General features: G+C 39.6%; 1 long non-coding RNA gene across 1 annotated transcript; it reads left to right on the forward strand.

The window, feature by feature from the left end:
• Positions 1 to 301: 301 nt before the first annotated feature.
• Positions 302 to 10,659, forward strand: LOC104910792. The gene is made up of 2 exons (XR_793402.3): positions 302 to 551; positions 10,605 to 10,659. It is a non-coding gene; the product is annotated as an uncharacterized LOC104910792 (long non-coding RNA).
• The last annotated feature ends 1,684 nt before the right edge of the window (positions 10,660 to 12,343 follow it).

Below are 12,343 nucleotides of genomic sequence, written 5' to 3' on the forward strand. Positions count from 1 at the left end.
TCCTTTGAAAAATTTTTAATTAGTGTCTGATTAATTTCATGCAATCATTCCCACATGGGTCAGACATGTTTAGTCCCAACGGTCTGAAGAAACCCACGAAGACTCCCAAATCTGGATGGTGGGTGCCTTTTCCTCTGAACACTCCCACACTGAGCTCTCTCCTGCATGTGGTCCATAGAGGAGGATGTGACTGTCCGTCCTGACATCCTTGCCCTCGCCTCTGCAAAGCTTGCTTATATAACTTCATGAGGCTGAATTCCAGTATCTATAGTAACGTTCAAACATAAATAAAACAGTTACCAAAACAAGAAAAAGTTACTGAAAACTATCCAGAAATGAGATCTTACCTCTCCTGGGTTACACATACAGCAAAAGAATGAGTTGCAGGGTCTATATAGATTGCCAAAGAGTTTCTTATGGCCATATTGTCTCCTTTTGCAGTATGCAAGAAAAATAAAAGAGAAGAAAAGATCTTCAGAGAGGAGAGAACTGACTGGGAGCTGGGGAGGACTGCAGCTTGGCTGGTTTTCAAAGATGTTTTCGGCGAGCTGGTAAGAGAGTTTTATTAGAGAAAGGAGTAGAAAGAGCCATTAGCATGTTAATGGCTGCAATTGGAAGTGTTTTGGTGCTGGAAGCACTTGCTGCTCATGTATCTGTCTATCTGGGATGTCTGGATTGCATAGAACTGAGAAGACCAAGATTAGGAGAACATGGAGGTGATTTTACATTCGAATTTACTCTCCTATGTTTACACTGAAAGTGTGATCTGTTCAGGTTACTTTGGACTCCATTCACGAGCAGCAAAGCTACACTTGTCACCTATTGAAAGAGCCCCCCCAGCAAAACTTCTGGTGAGACATGGTCAGACCAGATTCAAGTCAGAGAAATTCCACCTTTGGTGAATAATTATTTCGAGATACCATCACAGGAATCTTCTGTAGCTATTCTGAAACTCACTTGAATGTCCATTGTGCCTGTTACCATCTTTTCTCCTTACAAGTCACTTGCAGAGGACATCAAGAGAGGCTACTGTCTCTACATGCTTCTAATAAAAAGCCTAGGTAAACTGCTACTGATCAGCCACGTCTTCTATGAATAGTCGGAAATATAGAATTGTGGTCTTGTAGAGCCTCTGGTATTTCATAAAAAATACATGTGTTGGATAATCCTAATGGTTTTCACTTAAGCCATTTACAACAGTTTGTTTTATTCTGCCGTATCTGAATGCTTGACTTCTGAAAAGAAAATATATTGTTGTAGGATTATATCTTGGTGCAAAATTACATATTTTTGTTGTGTGCTTATGACAGGTAAGAAGTATGAATTGAAAAGACTGAAATCTCAAATCAAACTTTTTACTTAAGAGGTTTCATGTGCAATCATAAAAAGAGCCAGTTACAAAATGAAAACAGAAAAGGTGTGTAAGCTTAAGTGTACAGCCTAAGGGAAATATTTTTAAAGTTATGACAGGCAAAATAACATTCAAATTCAAAAGCAGTTGTATCTTATTGCTTTGGGACAAACAGTTATATAACAAAGGTGCAAATGAATGTTTTTCTCATAACAGGCTGTTTCCTGTAAAATTTGTCCCTAATTTCGAAGTCTTTAAACGCTCCAATTTTCCCAAAGAAAACTGTTGCAAACAGTAGTCCTTTAGAGCTGGAAGTTTTCAGAAATAAGCGCTTGAGAAAGTTAGAGCTTCTTATATTTGTGCAGACATCATCAACATAGGAAAGCCCTCAGCAACACATTCTTTCCACAGTACTCTAGAAACCAAGAATTACTCTGTTAAAAAACAACCATTTAGTTACAAGAGCAATTAATAAAGCAGTCAGTAATGCATTTAAACTTTTTTAGTAGTCATGATCAGTGCTGGGGTAGGAGTAAAAAGTGATTGGAAAAAGGATCAAATGTGGAATATTTTGACCACAAAGGTCATAAATCTGACTTCAAGTATACAAAAACCCAAACTAACAACATAGCTTTTGGCAGATAGTAATGAAGAATTGGGAGGATCAGAAATTCTACAGTGGAAAGTCAACATGCATATTCACTGGGCAAAATTCACCTGTGTGTAAACAGACAGCAAAATCCTATTTCCCACGTAAATCTCATTTACACCCTTAAGTTGGAGTAATGTTTAGGAGTAATTTCAAAGGAATAATGTAGAAAAGAGAATACCGTTCTTTGTGAATTAATAAGTATCTTGCATTCTACAAGGACTTACGTATGTGCCTAACTTACTATACTATACTGCAGATATTCTGATGATAACAACTGATAATGTGTAGACTCAAGAAGCTTGCTGTAAAGGTTGAGTAGAACTGGGACCTAAGCTAAGAAATATAGAAATGAAGAATAAATCATAAAATCTATTTTTCCATTATGTGTCATCAGTAACACATGGAATATATTTTTAATATTCTAACTACTATATTTTATATGATAACTATAGTGTTTCATATATTAAGAGCACTATGTGAGTAATGGTCCACATTCAAGAAGTCAATATTGTCAATAGTTGGAAAGAATGCAAGGGACTGCTTTGGTAGGGCTACAGAACGGAGCCTATTCAGTAAGTTTGACATCTAACAAAGTCACTTGCATTATTTTCCCCTATAGTTTTACAGGTGAAATGGACTGTTGCTGTAAGAACCAGGTATTTGCTTTTCTAATTTTAGTAAACATCTGAACAAAACTAGGTGAAAACACCTTAATCAGTCAAACAAGTCATTATTATGTAGCTGTGTGGCCAGGTATTAGTAAGGCAAGCTGGTATTTAGCCTTCATACTTAAAAAGTCATGCTAAGCAGGGATACAGTATGCATTTGGGAAGCCTTACAAAGAGGGAAATGTCTATCAGATCTTCTTTTGTTCTTTAAAGATCCCATTCAAGGAACCTGTGAGCCAGTAGGTTCACTGAAAGGCTATTTAGCCTTCAGTGGAATGCATTACACAGAGTGGATTTCTTTTGGGTAGCTGCTGTTATGTTAAATCTTGTGGTATGTATTGCTTGAACATTGCCCTGCAGCCAAGCAAGAATCATTTGCTTTAAGATACTACATCGACCTCCTAAATGGTGGACTATTAATTGGGATGTTTTACAGGAATGGGGAGAATTCAAGACTTGAAAACAAGGTGAAGTCTGTCCACCCACTAGCACTCAGATTTTTCAGGCTGAACTGATTTCTTTGCAAGTACCTCCAACCCCAGCATCTCTTTGTTGTTGTTGTTGTTTTCTTTATAATTTGATTTATTGCTTGAACTTCTGTCAGTTTTACAGACTAGAGCTCTTGTTTCTTTCTTCATGAGTAAGTAAGAAAAGGATGCCAAAACAAAGTACATAAAAGATTAGTGGGAGAAAAGTGGAAAGTGAAGAAATTGAAATACTGAGAATCTGCATCATTGCTTTTAGCAAAATCTTCAGTTCTTAATTTTGAATCAATTAGACACAAATCTTGAAAAAAGCACCGATTCAGTGAATACAGACAAAATGCCCTGCACAACTCAGCTGAATTGCATCAAGAATTATTTGTTCCCACATATTTTCCAGGGTATATATTTGGGTGTGCCTGATGATGACTTTTGTTGTGAGAAAGCACAGCAAATCAAAGAAGGTCCTTTTTTGTGCCAGTGATTTACACATTGAGGATCCTTGAAAATTCTGGTTTCTCAAACAGGGTATGTGTGGAATTCCTGCCATCTATGTGCGACTAATTCAAATGGAAATCTTAAAATTGGCTTCCTTCAATCGAGTTTTGTTATGCACTTGGCATGTGTTCACACCCAAACCTCCCATCTGCAGCCTGCACCTCCATTACTCAATATCTAACTCAAAGAACTCTGACCTTCCTGGACCACTGAGGTGTCTTTTTGTTTGTGGCTGGTTGGCCAGGGCTGTTGCTTACCATAAGAAAGATTTAGATGCAGTAAATAATGTAGGTTTTTGGTTTTCTCAGTCTTATTTCCGTACACTGAAGAAGAGCTTCCTTTCTGGCATGCTGCAGCTTTTCCACAGCATGAAACGTGGGACACAAAGAGCAGAATACAGCATTTATAACCTGAGTTTAAAATGCAATTGCTTTGCATTCAAATGTTTTCTTTTTCCTAGCAGTAGCAAAGTGAGTGCAGGATATACTGCCACCTCTACCAGAAACAAATCCACTACTTTCTGCTCTCTGTTACTGAGTTGTTTGAAAAAGAGCAAAACCTTCTCTTTGTCTTATGACTGTTTCTGATAAGCTGGCAGCAGGAATTCCAGACTCCCATGTGGCCTCTGGTAGGACACAGTTGAGCTGCTTGGTAGGACACAGTTGAGCTGCTCGGTGGCATGCCCTCCCTGGCTGCCAGCGAGCTCTGCAGCTCCATGGACTGGAGACGAAGTGGGTATTTGCTCAGTGGTTTTATGGCTACATTGCACCACTAATTATTTACTCTCATTTTATAGCCATACCTCTCCCTTCCTGATCTTGCAGGACTCTATGCTGCGAAGGCTGGCTCAATAAAGTGAAAAACAAACTCTCTAGAGTTATGCTCTAGATGCATACAAATTTCTGGTGAGCCACACATGGAATGAGTAACACTACAATGAGTAAAACATTTAATTATCAAGAATTAGTTTCTATGAGTTAGAAAATTGTTAGTGCGCATGCAAATACTCGCAGGTACATGTAGACATGTACAAACACACAGATACATTTTTCTAGTGGCTTGAATACCGTATGAACTTGAAAGATTGATGGTGTGTCTTCTATGGATGGGAGATGACACAGTACATGTGAAGGTTTGCTCTTCACTGGAAACTGCTTTTGGAGCTAGCAAGCCTTCCACAGTTGTGATCAGACTGTGAAAAGATTACTTTTGCTCATTTCTATTTTTTTCCTGGGGGGAAAAACAAAACAACCAAAAACTCCTACCCTTTTCTGTAAACTGTGTCTCCACTGGACTTCTACTGACTACAGAGCAGTGAAGAATGGCTCTAAACTGATCGGGATGTTGCACTTGGCTCCTTTTTTTGTGTTGGCTTGAAGAGGTTAGGGGACATGAATGGGCAACACTTTCAGAAAATTCTTGGTGTGAGACCTGCTCTTATTACTAGTTAAAGGCAAGGCCTGCACACAATTAATAACCCCTGTAAAATTGTTATTGAGATGTTTGCTGGCAACAAATAAAAGGACGTTTGTTGAAAGAGGTGTGGTTTAATGGTCTCAACACAGGGATGTGACTGAGGATCCCCTGTGTTCTTCCTGCAGCTTTGACAGTGATAGCTAGTCTGTCTTTTGCCTGGTCATATATTCTCTATGGGCTTCTGTTTGCCTTCTCTGAAATGAGCTAGAAACAGTTTAACTTAGCTTATAATTATTTACTGTTCTCAAAATAATGTCAAGAAATAAAACATCAATCAATCATCAGGTTCATCTATCTTTAGTTTTCTGACTATTAGAGACACACTCTGCCTCCACAAACTGACATGTCTTTTGTGTTAGCAAGATACAAGGTTTCCTTCTAGAAGAAACTTTCAGAATTTCTGGAAGTTTTCCCTTTTCAGTCATCTATCTGAACTTGTGCGAAGAGTTTGACACTGTCCTTTGTGACAGCCTGGTTGCCAAACTGGAGAATGGACCTCTCACTGGATAAGAAATTGGATGTATGATTGCACTCAGAGAACTGTGGGGGAAGGGATGCTATCTAGAGGGACCTGGACGGGCTTGAAAGATGGAATTCATGCCAACCTTATGAAATTCAACAAGACCAGGTGCAAGGTCCTGCATCTGGGTCGAGGCAGTCTCAAGCACAGATACAGGCTGGGTGGAGAATGCCTTGAGAGCAGTCCCAAGAAGGATTTGGGAGTCCCAGGTGATGAAAGATTCAGCATAAGCTGGCAATGTGCACTGCAGCCCAGAAGGCCAACTGTATCCTGGGTTGCACCAAGAGAAATGTGACCAGCAGGTTGAGGGAGGTGATTCTGCCCCTCTACTCTGCTCTTGTGAGATCCCACTTGGAGTATGTCCAGTTCTGGGGCCCCCAACACAAGAAGGACATGGAACTGCTGGAGCTGGTCCAGAGGATGGGGACAAAAATGATCAGAGAGCTCTTGGAGAGCATCTCCCCTGCGAGGAGAGCTGAGAGAGCTGGAGATCTTCAACCTGGAGAAGAGAAGGCTCCAGGGTGACCTTTTAGCTGTCTTCCAGTACCTGAAGACGGCCTACAGAAAAGATGGGGGAGACTTTTTATGAGGCATGTAGCGACAGGACTAGGGGAAATGTTGTTAAGCTGGAAGAGGGTAGATTTAGACTGGATGTTAGGAAGAAATTCTTTACTGTGAGAGTGGTGAGACATTGGAACAGATTGCTTTGCAAGGTTGTGGGTGCCCCCTCCCTGGAAGTATTCAAGGCTAAGCTGGATGGGGCTTTGAGCAGCCTGGAATAGAGGGAGGTGCCCCCACCAGAGGGGTTGGAACTAGAAGAGCTTAAAGGTCCCTTCCAATCCAAACCATTTTATGATTCTGCAATTCTATGATTATAGAGGGAATCTACATGATTGAATGAGGTTGATTTTTAGATGGCTAAGATTCATGTTATCCTGAATGCTACATTAAGGGTATTTACTCACTGTATGAAGAAGAGATAGTTTTCACTTCACATTACTGGTCAGTGAAATGAAAAGATTTGTATGAGCAAGAGGGAAGGGATGAGTGTTTCACAAGGGAATGCCTGGAAAAACAAGATTCTAGTCCAAATGAAAAACAATTTAAATGAAATATTCCAGTAAAGCAGGAGTGTCATAATGAGTTACGACGAATGGGCTACAGGTCTAGTTGGAGATTTAGGAACAGAACACAGGTTCACCAAGTATTTCAACAGTTCATAGGGCTGACTAGGGAAGAGAAGATACAAGGTATGAAAAATAATAATTACAGATATTATCAGTGGTATGAAGCAAGGCCATTGCAATAGCTCAATGGCAAATGCACTAAATGATTGGAGAGTTGAACAGAGGGACAGAGTTTTAGGCCATCCATCCATGTAGACTGGTAGAGAGCCAGTGCTCAGAAGTGATCTCAACTGCAGGAGGCAAAATGCCAGCCACATTACTAATGCAGTCTCCTTCGCCAGCTGATCTCTTTGGCAGTGCTGGTGTCAGCAAAGCAAAACAAAGCTTAATGAGATTGCTGAAGGAATGGTAGATGGCTGTAAGCAGGAAAAGCTGCTTTTCAGTATGCAGTAGCCATGGTTCTCTAGATCGTGTGCACTCACAGGACTGCAAATGGACCAGAAATCAGTCCCTGTGTGTGACCACTCCTTTATCACAGAGTGCTGGTCTTGGAAAGCTGCAGGGCCCACAGCTTATGTTAACAAACTGTCTTCTTGTGGAGAGCCAGAATTTCCAAATCCTGGCTTCTTCAGCACTGTCCTTTGGGCTTGCAGCTCTCCAAGAGTGTGTGCTTGGTGCGTGGCAGCTGGCAGCAGGCAGCACCAGGAGCAGCAGGCTGCATCAGCAGACAGAGCCTGGCAGTAATACCCACCTGGGGACAGGGACCAGGCCACAGGAGCTTGCCTCTGCTTTTTGACCCCAAGTGCTTTCGGCAGCCGCTACTAGTGCACATGTAACCATAGCAATCCAGAATATTTTGGGGGGGAAATATAGTAAACATAAGTAGACATTGCCTCAGAGATGTACAGAGACATTGCTCTTGATGTAAAAGAAAGATTTATGAAGGAGTATTTCTTGCTGCAGTCCTTGAAACATTGGTGATGGCTGGATTTCTCAGGGTGGCTGATCTCTTGAAAACCTGTGGGTTATATACCATCCATATAGGATGCTCATGTAGGACATTACAGTTCAAACAGGCCTTCTGGGTCATTAAGTTTGCATCTCCCTTGTTGTAGGCAAGTGTGTCATACAGCCCCTACTTCAAGTTAGTCAAATGTCACTGTAAAACCAGTTAGGTTTCTATTCCCACTTGTTCTATTGTCTGTTTCAGAACTTTATTTCTTTGCTGGCTAAAAACATAAATTATGGCATAACTCTATTCATTTCCATTTCCATTTCAATTTCAATCAAATGCCAGCATTATTCTGTAGCTGAAAAAGTTATTTTAGCTTTCTGATGTTTATACGGTATCCCTATTTGACCTTCATTTCACTAGGTTAAACAAATGAGGCTATTGTACTCCTGTGTTTTGTAGCTGATCCATTCTTTGGATGATCTGAGTCATCTGCACCGCCTTTGCATCCTGAATTCATCCCTCTTGAACAATGGATGATCAGAATTGTATACAAAATATTTCAGATGAAGGTGCAGCAGTGCTTTGCACATTGCCTTGAATGTTACTCTATCTCTAATGGAAATGTTTTGGCTGAAATATCTCAGGATCACATTCATAATTATTTTTGCATATACTATGTATCCCGTCATCCTGGCATCCTCAGTCTTCTCTTCTGTGTTTCCAGCTGATAACTTCTGCCATGCTGCAGGAATTATTGTTTCCAATCCCTTGTTGTCAGAATTAATGTTACTTCATTTACATTACTAACCTACGTTAGCACTTTGTTCATATGTGAATTTGTAAAGCATTTCATGAAATGTCAGTTCTTGTTATCAGTGCAAAGAATTAATTAATTAATGATTATTATTTCACATAAAACAAAGGGAAATTGGATGTATGTAGGATTTGTGATGTTTAATTTATGAGAGCATCAGCATTCAAATGGCCAGAAAGATGTTGCTAATTATGTTATTTACTTCAGGGAGATCTTTAGCTTAGATTTCTAAATCCTTGTCTCAGTTGTGAATAACTTTGTCAAATTTAATTAGGTGTCATAGCTCAGCAGGAAGAAGGTTTAACTAAAGCTATCTTAATTAATAGACCTTTGGCATTCAAGTGTGACCAGAGTTGCAGAAAATTGGCTGAGTTGAAGTTCTCCAGCCTAAAGACTTGGGAGAGCCAAATAATGTTTTTGGTAGAGGATGTTATGCTGAGTTGCACAAAAACTGTTTTTATCTTGCTTGTGCTGTTGGAATCACCGCTATTTCTCCTGTTCTTTTCTATGACAAAATCCTATCTGAGAATAAATACAGGAGGGTAGAGTTCAGGGAGAGCATTTTGTTTTGAGATTGCATTTTCTGACTTTGAAATGCTTGGTTTCTCAGCTCTGTGGCTGAATTAATTACTTCTTTTGTCTTGACATCTGTGTGTGTGCATGTGTACTTTATATATATAAAACATTCATAAAGATACAAAAAATATATAATGCAATAAAGGCTTATCCATTGTCTTTTGTGACTGGCAGTTCTTGAGAGATGGAAAACAATGCTTACATTTTTTTTTCTCTGTTTTGCTCTATTTCGGAGATGGGGCCATTGGGAACTTCAACATTGTCTTTACTACTTTGAAGAAAATGTAACTGTCATCGTAGTGCCTTATCAGCCATATTTTCTCTGCTTGAAGCAACATGTAGAAGAATGAGTATAGCAGATCTTCAGCTGCCACATGCCCTCAGGCTCTAAAAGTTGCTTCTAGGAATCTGACCAACTGTACTACTTTAAAAATAAAAGGGGGCAGATGATTTTGCTGCTAATGCTGTTCAAAAAGCATTATAAAAAGTGACAGCACAAAATGTTAACCAGATCGAAACAATGACACGGTCTCCAGAAACATTTCATGCTCCAAGTGAGTTTGATTTTTGCAAGAAAAGGACAGGGTGTAGGTAAATAGGGAAATTTCTTTTTCCAGCTCTGTGTGCAGTGACTGGTAACGGAAGCCAATGTCTGAAGCCTTGATTCTGAAGTTCCTGGTGTCAGCTTATGGCTTTCCTCTGATTTGAGTGGCCTTTTGTTTTTTATCTTCTTGGGCTCTTGGGATCTGTTATGTAGAAATTACACTTGTCTCTCCTGGGTATTAGAAGGTTTGAATGATTAATCTGCTTGAAAAACATGAAAAAGCCTGACATAATAGTTGCTATAAGAACTGTTAAATAATAATAGTTTGCATTTTGGAAGGGAGATAGCTCCCCATAGATCCACTAACATCCAGAAGTGTAACTTAAATTTTCTTTTTCTTCTGGCAATCCTTGCCACTGTGTGCACATGGGAATTAAGATAGAGCATGTGTGGCAAGCTAACAGTTAAAGCTATAAATGTCAGCTGGTTCAGCTCACAGGAGAATAAGGAAGCTGGGGGTAAAAAATGGTTATGTCTTTTGAGAAAAGTTAAAATCTATCAGGTTAAAAAGGAAGACTTGTAAGTATGTATTGCTGAAGCATACTTCTTTACAGAAATCCTCACCGTTCTCATTTGCAAAGACAATGTGGGTGTTAATAGAAACTGTATCTTTTGCTTCTATGTCTCTTTGGTTGGTGAATGTCTGAGATGTCACATTAGAGAGGTTTGTGAGGAGACATTTAAAAGAGGAAATGGGATCGGAAGGCAGAGAAAAGCAGGGACTAACTTGACTTGCCAACTCTGCTGCTCTAAAAGTGTGCATTTTTTAATTTAAAAATCAGAAGTGGGTTCCTTGTGGTGGAAAATGATATTGTAGTTTGAAAAGACATAATGATTTATTTATTTATTTATTTATTTATTTATTTATTTATTTATTCCAGTTTCTCCTATCTTGAGCTAACCAAATTGAGCAGGAAAGCACTGCTGATCGTAACCGAAAAACATCACTCTACACCCTCAGATAAGCAATAAGCAACCCCAATCCTGCGACTCGTTCATGTGGATGAACTCTGATGTCCTGGTGGAGCCCCAGGGTCTAAGGAAAAGAACAGTAAGGGAAATGCCTCCAGGATAAGGACACATGTTGCCCAAAGTAACAAAAGAAACTGTAATGTTTACACTAAAAACGAAAGTTGCATGTAAGACATTTTTATTGATCAACCTTACTGAGTTCAAAATAAAGTCATATCTGTATTTACCCTCCCTTTTTTATGATATCCTTTGAAGTTTATTTTCTGTTTAAACACGCTTACTTCCCAGAAATCTTTCCTCTTTCTGTAAGTATGTTCATGAAGCAGAAATTACATCTTTGTATTTCCCGAACTCCACACCCTTTGTGTTTTATTCCGCTGCCGGTAGTTTGGTCTTGTTCATATGTTTGCCTACAAGGAGATATAGGCCTCTGGTTGTGATAGTGATTTACTGCCCTTTTTATTGCTGCCATTTGTCCTATAATTTTTAAGGTAACCTGATATGATTCTCTAAGAAAAGTCTATCCTTAGATTTGAAACACCAGTCTTCGGGGATGCTCAGTATTCTCAAAATTTTTATATCCAAAAGAGCAGAATACATTTAACATTATATCAGATCTGAGCCAAGTGCTGAATGTCTCACTGAAAAAAAAGAAGAAAAAAACCCCTTCACTTTAATGGAAGTTCTTTCGAGCCTGTAGAAGAATTTGGTTAATGTCTTAACTGAGAAGGTGCTTCCCATTGTTTGCAGTGTGGGTAATGGCAAGTTACCATGCAGTTCACTGCATAAGCATTCATGCATGGATCCACTAATGACCATGTCTGGGGTGTGGAAGTCAAAATGCACTGTAGCCTCCAGTAATTCCCTGCAGATTTTTTCTTCCTGGGCTATGCCATCAGTTTCCCACATGCACAGAGCTGTGTGCAACGTGGTTTAGCAACAACTGCACCTGTAGATCTGTGTGCAATTTTCACATGTGCACATGGTAAGTAAGTAAACAGAGAAGTTGATAGTAGAAAAGGATGAAAATACATAATTCTGATGGGTTAGACATGATGATTTTGCAATTGTTTGCAATGTGCCTGCCCTTCTAAAGGCAGTGCTTTTCGCATGTGTTTTGAGTGTATCACCCTACTCTGAATAATGGCCTTTATGGGTCTGGGACTAGGGGAGTTACTTTAAATGTTAAGTATACAAGAGATGGAAGAGAGTGATAACAGGGCAAGCAGATCTTTCTTATCAAAAGACACTGTGAGGAGGTTTGTGAGTTTGGTCTCACTGAGAACGATCAGGATTGCTTCAGGTTTATTTCTTACCAGCTTTTACACTCTTCTGAGGCTCTGCTTGCACAGCATGTGGTCACTTAGCATTGCCACTTGGTTGTCTTTTCATCTTTCTGTAGTACAGAGCAAGTAAGGATGTATGGTTTCCTTCTCTATCAAGAATAGCAAAGCTGAAACATTGGTACTCCATATGCAGCTCCATTTATGGAAATAACATTCTCAGAGACAGAGAAAGGATGCTACCACCTCAGTTTAGAGCAAGTCCAGCTTTTAAACCAAGAGTTTGATATTGATATGAGGGTCTTTAACAGATGAAGAGATGTGACTGGTTTAAGTTACCTCTGCTTGAGCCAGCCTCTCTGGGC

Source organism: Meleagris gallopavo, chromosome 4 (assembly GCF_000146605.3).
Source record: "Meleagris gallopavo isolate NT-WF06-2002-E0010 breed Aviagen turkey brand Nicholas breeding stock chromosome 4, Turkey_5.1, whole genome shotgun sequence".
Taxonomy (NCBI): Eukaryota; Metazoa; Chordata; class Aves; order Galliformes; family Phasianidae; genus Meleagris; species Meleagris gallopavo.